This window comes from Macrotis lagotis, chromosome 7, assembly GCF_037893015.1.
Source record: "Macrotis lagotis isolate mMagLag1 chromosome 7, bilby.v1.9.chrom.fasta, whole genome shotgun sequence".
NCBI lineage: Eukaryota > Metazoa > Chordata > Mammalia > Peramelemorphia > Peramelidae > Macrotis > Macrotis lagotis.
The window spans coordinates 188379996-188393100 of record NC_133664.1 but is presented as its reverse complement, the minus strand read 5'-3'; positions in this window follow the sequence as shown (position 1 = coordinate 188393100).

The following is a 13105-nucleotide window of genomic DNA, read 5'->3' as shown; positions in this document are numbered from 1 at the left end:
ATCTACATTCAGATTCACTTAAGGTGGCTTAAATGAAGCAGCTTGTAGTTGAATATCTGCTCTAACTTCTTCGGATATAAACTATATTTGGATATAAACTAATGATGTCTTTTGTTCTCAGAAAAGACCATGACATCAGGGAGATGATGCCATGACAAGCACATGAATTGTATTTGAGTGGTGGAGGGAGGGGGGACTGTGCTAAGTCACCAGTCTCACATTTTTCTCCAGAGCTATCTGAGTCTAGTGGTCGGATATGAATCAGAATGACTGGAGTTGGCCCTGGATGTGAGACAATCAGGGTCAGATGACTTGCCCAAGGTCTCACAGCTAGTAAGAGTTAAGTGTCTGAGGCCAAATTTGAATTCAGGTCCTCCTGACTCCAGGGCTAGTACTCTATCCACTGTGCCACCTACTTGCCTCAACCCTCTACTCCAGAGGTGACAAACATTTTCCTGCCAAGGGCCTTAACAATTGACTGGTTAAATTTGGCTAAACACTTAATTTATAAAGCTCCTAGATTTATTGAATTTTGAGTCCCACCTACAGTTGCCTTGGCAGCATCAGAGCACATGGTCAACTGGCTAGCCATTTCCCACCCCTGCTCCAACCTGCGATTGAATCAAAGACAAGGTCTGTTTTCTCTGACTATAGTTCTTTACTTGGGGAACCAGTATTTCATGAAATTCTATAGGTAAAGAACTATTCTATGTTCTTTCCAAAAAACAAACCAGTTCCTCTAATTAGCTATTAATTAGAATAAATCAACTATCTAATAGTTAGAATTTTATTGTATGGTTGTCATTTTTTTTTACTTCTAAGAAACCATACTTCTTATTCATAGTTGAAAGGAATTCTTGGAATGGAAACTTATTCCACTGATTTAATTCTGTACCTCATCTATAACTTATATTCTTAGAGAAATTGCTTAGGGCACCAAACTACTAAATGCTCTTATGATCACACATTATATATCAGAGACAGGACTTGAATCTAGACTTTAAAATCCAAGGCTAGTTCTCTATTCATTATGCAGTGCCCATCTTTCATTTTGCTGTTTATATTTTGATTTTAACTTTTTTGAAGATCCTGCACTTTAGAAAGAATTTTGACCAATTAGAGAAGATCCATAATAGAGTGACCAGGATGATGAGAAAATTAGAGACCATGGCACTTGAGGATCAATTAAAGCTACTGTGAAAGGTTAGTCCAGAAATGAGAAGAGTTAGGAGATACATTTATTTAATTATCTGAGGATTGCTATGTGGAAAGGGGGTCAGATGTGTCCTGCTTAGTCCTCAAGGGCAGAAACAATGGACAGAAGTTTCAAAAAAAAAGACAAATTTAGCGCTTGAATGAAGGAAAGCTTCCTAACAATTAGATTTTATAGAAAGTGGAAAAGGGTGGGGCTTGGGAGATGGTTGGTTCATCTTCACTGGTAATCTCCAAATTGAGGTTGGATACTGGATTCTTCAGGATACTGGAAACTGAATTTTTATTCATCTATGAGCTGAACCAGATGACCTTTGTGATTTCTTCTCATAATGAGATTTTATTAATCTGATATTTATTTTTAAATGGACAATAGTTTTAGCACTGAGGTGCACTATTGGCCATTAACCTTATCAGTAGTTAGGAAGGACCTGGCAGGAGGCAAGTGCTATGTTTATTCTGGCAATTAAACACTTTTCCTTGTTAAGTGAAAATGCTGGGAAATGCCATGATCATGATCTCTAAGGGAAAGAGTCAAACTCCATGGGTAGAAGTCTAACTCAATAACATGATGGTCAGATCTTAAATAGGGTTAGAAGAGAATGAGGTTATATACATACATACATACATACATATATATATATATATATATATATATATATATATATGTATATATTTGTCAATATAGACATTATTAGTGACCTTGAAAGGAAAAAGATTCTTTCAAGTAGCAGGTTTGAAAACCACAATAAGAATGGCATATATTCAGTCAGATAATATAATTCATTTTTTTGACATAAGTAGCCAAACATCAAATTAGCCTTCATCAAAATAATCCAATTGTTATTAATTATACCTTGTAACTGACTGTAAAGATTTCATATTGAATTCACCATGATTTTATTTGAACTTCCTTTGTGCTTAAAAAAATTTTTGCTTTTGTGATAGTAAGGACTTATTTTCTGTTCTTGCAATCTCCACTTGCTTTTCCCCTCCCTTCTTTCTCAAGCTACCCCAAATGTCCTTCCTATCAACGCTGCTTTGGATTCCAAAAATATTAACCCTGAACTTAACTAATTCAACTGTACACTGTCCTTTACCCCATAGCAACTTGGTCCTTTGCCCTAACACTGCTTGTTAGTTTCTACATTTCCACTCAGGATCACTCCTACCACCATCCAGCTATGCTTTTACATATGTTTTACAGAATGTAGATGAATAAAAGTCACACGTGCATTCTGACTAGGTCTATTATCTAATTATATAATCTCAGCCACTCTTTCACAGCATCATTACTAATTACCAACTCTTTTATTCTTCCCTGATTGATTCTCTATCCAGTCCTTGTCTGGATCTGTCCAAACTTTTAATTCTCTTCTCAAGTCAACTACATTCTTCCCTCTCCACTCCCTCTCATTAGGACATATCATCTCATACTTCTCTTAAGTTGAAGAGTTCCCATTTACTTCCTATCTCTCCACTTTAAATTAACTATACATTTCAATCTTAGAGGGAGAGGTAAGCCTTCTTTTTATTACTAATTCCTAATTTGGTGCTCTTGATTTCCATCCTGTTTCATGTCTTCCCTGAACTTGTCAATTTAAATATGTCCTTTCTTTCATTAATTTTCAATATTTGTGTGTCCTCGGCTCCTTCTGTACTATTGATGAACACTCACAGATCCCCCCATATTCTCTTTTTTAAAAATAAATTTCTTTATTTTTCCAAAAATGCTAAGACAGTTTTTGAGATTTATTTTTGAAAGATTTCCACATTTTTCTTCCTCCTTTTCTTACCTCCCCCTCCCCTTGACTAATCTGATATAGGTTATACATGTAGAACTATTTTAAACATATTTATATATTATTCACATTGTGAAAGAAGAATAATAACAAAAGTGAAAAAACCATGAAGTATAAAAGAGATTTTAAGAACTGAATATAGTCTGCATTCACACTCCATAATTCTTTCTCAAGATATGGATGGCAATTTTCCTTCACAATTCCTTTGGAATTGTTTTTGATTAATTTTACTGCTGAGAAGAGCTGTCTGTCATAGTTGATTATCACACAATGCTTCTGTTAATGTGTACATGTTCTTACTTCACTTAATGTTAGTTCATGTAAGTCTGTTCAGACTTTTCTGAAGTCAATCTGTTCATGATTTCTTATAGAAAAATAACACTACATTACATTCATATACCATAACTTGCTCAGTCATTCTTCAATTGATGGGTATGTCCTTCAATTTCCAATTCTTTGCCACTACAAAAAGAAATGCTTTAATTATGTTTGAACATGTGCGTCTTTCCCCCTTTTTATGATCTCTTTGATATATATATATATATATATGTATATATATATGTATGTATATATGCCTAATATTGGTATTTCTGGATCAAACGGTATGCACAGTTTTATTACCCTCTGGGCATAGTTCCAAATTGTTTTTCAAAATGTTTGACAGATCTCCTTCATTCCTAAAAAAAATTTCACTTGATAGTAATATCTCTTCAAGCTAGCATCCTTATACTTTTCCTCTTTTTTACAGTCAAATTCCCAGAAAAAAGTCTACATTGACTCTACATTCTTACTTTTTACTCACTTCTCAACCTTCTATAGTCTATTTCCCAACCTCATGACTCAACCAAAAATTATTCCTTCATTGATCTCTTAGTTGACAACTTCCAGTGCCTTTTCTCAGTTTTTTATCTTTCTTGCCATCTCTTCAGTATTTGATGCTGTTGATCATCTCATTCTTCTGGATATTTTTTAATCCTTGAATATTTTGTGATGTTCTCTATTGTCTTTTCAACCAGCCTACCTGTACTTTCTCGGGCCTTTGTTGTTAGTTCATTATCCATATCCCTTTTATGAATACACAGCAGGACTCTGTTCTGAATCCTTTTCTTTCTCTACCCAATTTCTCTTGGCAGTCTTGATACCTCTCATAGGTTAAATAATGATCATATGCAGATGATTCCTCAATCTATATCTATAACTCCAACCTCTTTCTTACAGTTCAATCTCAGTTCACAAAAATACCTATTGGGCATCTCTAAATGAAGGCCTCATATGCCACTTAACTTCCTATTCTTTGAATAGACAGTGTATTTTCCCCACCTTTCTCTTGTTATCCCTTCTACCTTAAATGACTTATACAGCTTATCTCTATCTTTTTAAACCCTTAGCTTAAGATATCACTTCCTCAGTGAAATTTTCTCTAATTCCTCTCTTATCTCTTTTCTCTTCAGTATGACTACATCATTTTATTTGAATCTTTTTTGTTTCTTTTACCTTCTATTCTAGTTTTCTGTTACATTTTACAGCAGCTAATTATGTCTTCTTCTGCTTCAACATCACTAGTTCCTTAGTTGTTTTTCACATGACATGTTTTCCCAACTTGTCATGATTATTTGGTAGCACTAAATTGTCTATAGACCAGGAAGAATGTGAATCTTAGAATTGAGAATGAAGTATTTTAGATGTAATCTGTGCAATACAGAATAAAATTACACTATCACATTCTTTGGTCTGAATTTTCTTAATCGTTTAAGGTGATATTAGCTTTTTAGCTTACACCATATTATTGATAGATCCATTTCAGAGGACAAAAATGGAGATATTTTGCCTTACCTAGTGAAATAACCATATGATTTTAAAGAAAAGAACTTATCCAATGAGTTTCATGAATGATCCTACTTCTCATAAAGGAACCTATTCTTGTATTAAATCTCAACTTAGAGTAGAAATTATAAGCATATGAACCTTAACTCAAATTCTCCTAGCTTTTTTTTTTTAATACTTTCTATTCCAACTTAAATTTAAAAAAATACTTTCATGCTTAATTTGTTTCTTCATCTGGATGATGATAATGAGTTGTTATTGACTAGTGTCTCCCGTTTAGTTCAATGCACCCTGGGCAGTATTCATAAAATGTTCCTTATGCGCCAGCTGAAATTGGTAGTGGTTTGGAGGCAGGGAGCCAAATTTATCAAAAGGATAATAGCTAAATATATTTTGTAGTTTTTTTTCTCCTGAATTTTAATGACTGAATGGAATTCTTATTCATTATTTATCTATTTTTGAATTTTATCAAATAGTTCTAGTGATAATTACCCAATCTCTATATTTGTAGAAAAGTGGCATATTATCAAGATAATAGCCTAATTTCATATTGATGAAGTATCTGTTAAAATTATAAACATAGATACATAAATTAATGCCAAGGAAAGCCACTTGTTGGTTAAAAAATATGGTGGACATGTGGAGAAGGGGTGAAGAACTATAGCCAGATACTACTTTTGATGAAATTAGCATTTTTCATTCAAAGAAATAGTTTTAAATTTTAAAATTCCTTTTATTAGGTGATATTCAGTTGTCATTGTTAACCAACAATATAAAAATAACAATAGTATGACTGTTTCATTCAAATCAACATCTCAGAAATGATGGTACTAAGTTAGACTTTTTTTTCCTCTTTTGCCTTAAAGTCAGCAGAATTGGACTATGGTCCCAGTAATTACTTCCTTCATCTATAAAATGTGTATTAATTTATCTTACTTAGAAATGTTTTTATGCCTTCAAGTACATTCAATGAGGGTTAAACTCCCTTCCTCATATGTGATAAATTTGAGAAAAATAGGAGGAAGAGAACAAGTCTTTATGAACCTCCTGCCATGTACCAAGCACTTTACAAAAATCTCATTTGATCCTCAAACCAATCTTATGTAGTAAGTGCTATTTTTATCTCCATTTTATAGTTGAAGAAACTGAGGCAGATAGAAGTTAAATGTCTTGCCCAGGATCATACAACTAATTTGCATTTGAGACTGGATTTGACCTCAAATGTTCTTGACTTAGACTTAGTACTCTATTTACTGTGCCACTCTATCTACTTGTGCCCCAAAACAAACAACAACAAAAATAGATAAATACTATTCTACCTATTCTTCATGCATTGGGAAATCTAATTTCTCTGAAATCTTCCATGGGATATGGACATGTTTGGAAATTAAAACTTAGGAGACTGACAGTATTCATTGACAATCATTATTCCTTTTGGCTCAAGCTCAACAGATTGAGTTTTAGATAACTCATAAGTAACTTGTTCTCAACTTTCTTTTTTTTTCCTTTTGCAGTATATTTTTGATGTAACATATGCTTATAGCACTGATTGTAAATAGATATGATTCAGAGTTGAATTACTTTCTTTTCCAAAATGAGTGGAGTGTAACATTATTCAAATTTATATCTGGGACTTGGCAAACAAACCTATCACATGAATATGGAAGGTTGGGCTTAGACCAAACTTTCACTCATCAGCATTCACTCTCCTAACCAAACAAGGAAAAGGAAAATTTAAAAAGCATAAGGTAAGAAAAGAAAGAAAAAATACAGAAGCCAAGATAATTGTTAATTTAGCACCATATTTCAAATAACTATTATACTCACATTTTGAAAGTAAGAAGATGAAGGTACACTTTGAGTATAAGCTAATTAATAAGGCATCACACAAAATGGCAAGAAATAGAAGTACAAAAACTTCAAACCTCAGGCAAAGTATTTAGATCAGAGAACACTGTATTAAATGTCCAGAAGATCATAGATGAATGAAAATCAAAAGGTACCAGTGAGGAATATTGTTGACTTGCTTCTTCACAAGGGCATACTATATAATTTTAACATTTGTTGTAATGAAAACCCTGTAAGGCAGAGGGAAAAATCTAACCCTTTGGTAAAATAAGTGACACCCAGCAGCCTCTTTTCATGAAGAGGCATGAATATATCATTGTTTCACTTCACATAAGCAAAAAGCATATTAGAAAATGTTTCAATCTCAAATATTTTCTTACAACATATCCTTTTGGTGAAAATAAATATGTTGGAAGTGCCATAGACCATGATCTTTTATTTATGTAAGATGCAGAATATTGATGAGAATACTTTATGGAAAATACTGAGAAATCAAAATCTAGTTATAAGAGAAAGTCAACGATGCATTCATATGATTTTCCTTTTATTTTGCTATAAATTTTGCTAGTCTTATCAATTTTTTGCATTTTTCAACCAAAAAAATCCAAATTAGGATGATTAAGATGTATTTAGAAGACAAATCAAGGAAAGGAGGGGTTCACAAGAGGTAAAATGGACAATTTGATGAAGGCAACTGTACAAATAAAACCAAGGCAACTAAAATTAGAAAGGAATAGTTAACTACAAGGAAAAAAAATCTTTGTGGCAGGCTTTTTTATAAAGGTCTTATTTCCAAGACAATTAGGTAGGCTTCTTTGATAAAGGTGTTATTTCCAAGATAATCAGTTTTTCCAAGAAACTAATCATCAATAATAAAAGTACACTGACTTTTGTCATTAACGAAGAAATCCAAAATACCAAGAATCATGTAAAAAAAAAATCTACATCACTAAAGATAGAGAAATGCAAATTAAAACAAATCTGAGGTTCTCATACCCACAAGACTGACAAAGATAACAAAAGACTGTACTGAAAGTGCTATGAGAAAATAGACACATTAATACACTGTTAGGGGAAGTGGGAATTTTTCCAGTCTGGAAAGCAATTCGCATCTATTCCTCCAAAGTCCCTCATCTGTACATAGACTTTGACCCAGTAATACCAGTTGTAAACTTAATTATGAAAGAGATAAAAGGAATAGGAAAATGATTCATGTTGTATAAAAATATTTATAGCAGATAGAGCACCAGCCCTGGAGTCAGGAGTGCCTGAGTTCAAATCCTACCTCAGACACTTGCTTTGGGCAAGTCACTTAACCCCATTTGCCTTGCAAAAAAAAAAAAAATCTAAAAACATTTATAGCAGGTCTTTTTTTGGAGTAGTAAAAAATTGGTACCCAAGGAAGTGCCTGTCAATTGGGAAATCACTTAAATTATAGTGTATATATAAACATAATGTAATGCATGATGTTCCTTATTTTATTCTACATCAGTTTATAGAAAGTCTTTCCAAATTTCTCTCAGATGCAGAATAAAGCAGGCAGTGACAGGAGCACAATTTACACAATAACAATAATATTATAAAGATAATTTTGAAATTATTCTTATAAACTCTAATCAAAAACAATGACTAATCACAATTCCATAATTCCAAAGTTAAATGTTCTTGTTCTGACAGAGAAATTAACTCAGGATGTAGAATGAGATATTTTGGGACATGACCAATGCAGGAAATCATTTTACTTGACACTAAACATTTGTTACAAAGATTTTGTCAAGCTTTATTTTTCCAATTGAAGTAGCAGAGAAGATAAATTGATATAAAATATTTTTAAAAGATGAATTTAGAAACCTTTTCTCCCTCTCCCCTAGAGTTTTAAGGAATTTCTTTTGCAAGAGATGCTATTCAAAGGCTGAGGTTGTCACTGAGAAATCAGGGAATTTAAGATCCAAAGATATTAGAACTACTTCTTTGAATAATCATAATAAGGCTGGTATGATCAAGTAGTTGAAGCATAATAGTCATTATGCTTTAATACTAGTTGTTATAGTTGAGTCATGTACTTTATTCAGCCAATTAAATTAGGTATTATCATTATTTGAAATTTGCCATAATTAAAAAAAATGATAGGAATTGGATTTGCTATTTCACAATATAGGGAACTCCTGGGTGAGAGCACTTACAGTTCAGCACCCTCTCTGCCATAACTATTTTTGTTGTTGTTGAATCATTTCAGTTGTTAAGGCTCTGTGAGCCTTGTGGTTTTTGGGGTTTTCCTGACAAAGACACTGGAGTGGTTTGTCCTTTCCTCCGACAGTTCATTTTAGAGAGATGAGGAACTGAGACAACAAGGTTAAGTGACTTGTGCAGGGTAACCAGCTAGTAAGCATTTGAGGCTGAATTTGGACTCAGGTCCTCCTGATTCTATCCTCTGTGCCACTTATATATCTTTTCACAAACCAGGAAGAGTATACATGATATAGAGTAAATGAATAAAGATCAACAGAGGGACCAATAAATAATTTTGTCATTAATTCTCCATCTGTATAGGAAGAAGAAACAGGATCAGTCAAGGTGGAGACAGGAGAAAACAATGCAACCACACTCCCCTTACATGAACAAAGATCTCAGGCTAGAACAAAACCATGTGGTGATCAGACTTCTAAATCATAAATTCAAAACATAGGCAAGTGACCAGGGAAGGAAGTGTGGAACAAGTGTGGGCTGGGACCACTGAACCAGATCCTAGAGCAGAAAAAGGAATCAAGATCTCAGACTCAGTCCTCAAACATGAACCTGCAATTCTCTCCTTGGGATTTGGACTTTAGATGACAAAAAAACAAACAAACAAAAAACACACATTCACACACATACACACATAAACACAAACACATAAAACACAGAAATTCAACAGTAATTCTGAATCCCAGAGGGGAATCTAAGACTCAGTCCTACAAAAAAGGATGCTGAAAACAGAAGTGTTGAGCAGAAGAGGTCTGAAGGAGTGCCTGAATAGCTATGAATTAGATAAATTATATATATATATATATAGATTGAACACTTTGATTATCTTTCCTTAAGTAAATTTCCTCTGAAGGGCTGTTTTTCTTTGTTTATTATATATAGCTGCTTTTGTTCTGGTCCTTTTTTTTTTTTTTTAGGTTTTCACAGGGCAAATGGGGTTAAGTGGCTTGCCCAAGGCCACACAGCTAGGTAATTATTAAGTGTCTGAGGTCGGATTTGAACTCAGGTACTCCTGACTCCAGGGCCAGTGCATTATCCACTGCGCCGCCTAGCCACCCCTGTTCTGGCCCTTTCAATCAATAAAATTGTCCCAATCAGAAAAGGGCATGAATGACACTTATAATGTGTACGTGCTATTTCGCACTTTGCTTTTAGTCAAGGACTCTTTCATTTTAGGGGGCAAATGCTTATTGAATTATAGTGAAATAATTCTTAAAATGAACTCTATATTTCTTAAGATCTTCAAGCTTTGGCTTGTATAAGCTCCATATGTTGTTCGAAAGTTGTGAATGTTTCTAGTTTTTTTTCCTAGGTTTTCTAAACATTCTCTAATTTTCTAGTGAAAAAATAAAATGAACTTTTCTAGTTTTCTAGTTTCTTTCCACAATATTTTTTCTTACTGGGACCTGGACTTTACCCTATTCTTTCTGTTTACCTTCTTGTTAGCCATTGCTTCAAGTATCATCAAATAAATTATTCTTATACAACATGGACTCTGGTAACAATCTCATTATTTTCTCCTATCCTAATCAATAAGATTAAGTTATTTAAGAGCTTGCATGTGTAATATATCTGTAGGTCTCTTTGTTGTATGGAACTCCATCCCACTTCCAGTTTCCCTCATTTCTGTATATCTCAATCTCTCCCTTCTAATAATCAATAAACAATATAAAATAATTGTTTTATTGGCTCTTTCAAGCATTTCTGAAACTATTACCCTTGAACTCCATCAGCCAGTCACTAATATACTAATGAGGATGTATAAGTAACATTAAAGAAGACAAAGATATGAAGACCAGCTAGCTCAGACCAAGACTTCATGTCCTAAATTGATGCAACACATAACATTATTTTAATGCTTATTGAGGAATTCATTTTCATGATATTAGATGACTGGTGAGTGAATCACATAGTACATATATCTAGCTGACTCAAAAATGCTTCATGTTATGCTCCTTGCATCTTTGCATCATCTACCCTTATTACTGTCATCACTTTCCCCTTTTAGTTCTAGAACAATAATTAAATCAAGACTGCCATTGTACTAGAAATAGTGTGTTCATCTATTCTCCTATGGCTCCACTCACCATCCCTGTAAGTTTTCAAATCTGCCTAAACTTCATACCAATACATGTCTTTTCCTAACCTATTAGAATTTAAGATCCTCAGACAAAGGGACTGTCTTTCTTTTGTATTTTTATTCCTTGTGCTTTACACAATTTACACATATAAAGTTTTTTAAAATTTTTTCTCACTCTTTTAAAGTAGATTTTATTGATATCATGCTTGTACATCACTTAGATTTCTTCCTATGCCCTCTCTACCCATCCCCTTCTCAGAGAGGCATCCATTGTGATGATTTTTTTAAGGAAAAAAAATCAGCAATGCCAATTAAAACATTGAAAAAAATCTAGAGGTGGCTAGGTGGCACAGTGGATAGAGCACCAGCACTGGAGTCAGAAGTACCTGAGTTCAAATCCAACCTCAGACACTTCATAATTACCTAGCTTGTTTGGCCTTGGGCAAGAACACTCAACCCTATTGCCTTGCAAAAAAAAGTGAAAAAAAAAAGAAAAAATCTAATATTATGAGCAATATTCTATGCTTGTGGTCTCCTACTTTTGTAAAGCAGGAAGCAAAAGAGGCATTTTCTCATATTTCTTCTTTTGAACAAAGAATATTCATTGTAATTTTTTGTGTTTTATTTTGCTTTAGAATTGCTCTTCCCATTTACTCATTATGCATATTGTTTTCTTGATTCTGCTTGCTTTACCTTGTATCAGTTCATATAAGTCTTTCCATGTTTATCTTCTTTCATGTTTATTATAGTTTTTCTGACTGCACAATAATATTGCAATGCATTCATATATAATGATTTACTATGTTCTATGTAAATGTTAATACTTTATCATTCATCCCTCTGAAAGAGTATATGTTGAACAATTAGCAAAATCATGGGTGGCATTATTAACTAAAATAAGATGTCAGAGAGGATATTGATAGCTTTCTATATGTCAACTTTCTAGTGTTTAAAAACTTTATGAAAATTATTTGTACACTTTTTTTAGTTTTTTGCAAGGCAAACAGGGCTAAGTGGCTTGCCCAAGGCCACACAGCTAGGTAATTATTAAGTGTCTGAGACCGGATTTGAACCCAGGTACTCCTGACTCCAAGGCTGGTGCTTTATCCACTACGCCACTTAGCCACCCCATTTGTACACTTTTCAAAGGTGATTGATGAAAATATGAAAATCATAGAAACATACAAATAGAATTTTAGAGTTTGAAGAAATCTCAGTTACTATGCAATTTAACCTATAAATATGTAAGAACAATAATATATATATTGCATTTCTATTATTATTATTGATTTGGAGTGTTTTTAATATGACTATTAATAGTTTTCAATTTTTCTTTGGAGATCATTTTGTTCATATCTTTTGACTTTTTATCCATTAAGGAATAGGAATGATTTTTGTTCTTGCATTTCTGTGATACATACAACATGTGTAAATATGTATATATCTTATAAACATATGTATATACATATTAGATCTATGAGAGATATTTGATACAACTATTTTTATCAATCAACAATTTTCTTTTTCTACTAGTTGCATTCATTTTGTTTGTACAAAAACTATTTGATTAAATGTATTGAAATCTTTTATAGTTGTCTCTATCCTGTGTTTGATTAAAAATTTTCTACCTACTACTATAGGACTAATGTTTATAAGAAGTTCCCATAACTGGTTAGTCCCAAGCTTCCTATCTCACCCATGAAAACTCTATAAAAGGGATTGGTTTTTTCCCTCAAAGGACATATAGTGGTCCAGGGACCTGATTGGCCCCTGTTTCCTTGAAACAGCTTTCTAGTCATCCAATATAACTAAAAATTCCCGGGTGTAATAGGGTGTACACCAGCCTCTCAAATGATGGATTTCTGAAGACCATAGGAGCCACCATATACTACCCTGGTACCCTGGGTCCGGCTGACCAGACCCATTTCCATTGGAAAAGAAAGGGAACTGTGTTCTGAGAAATTAAGTCCCATCATATTTTTGATACACATCCTTACTCAATAAAATTTCTTTTCCTGACTGTCCAGTGAGCTTTGATTACTTGACTTTATCTAACATTAAACCTGAAGAAAGTGTTAACCGTAGAACCTCATCA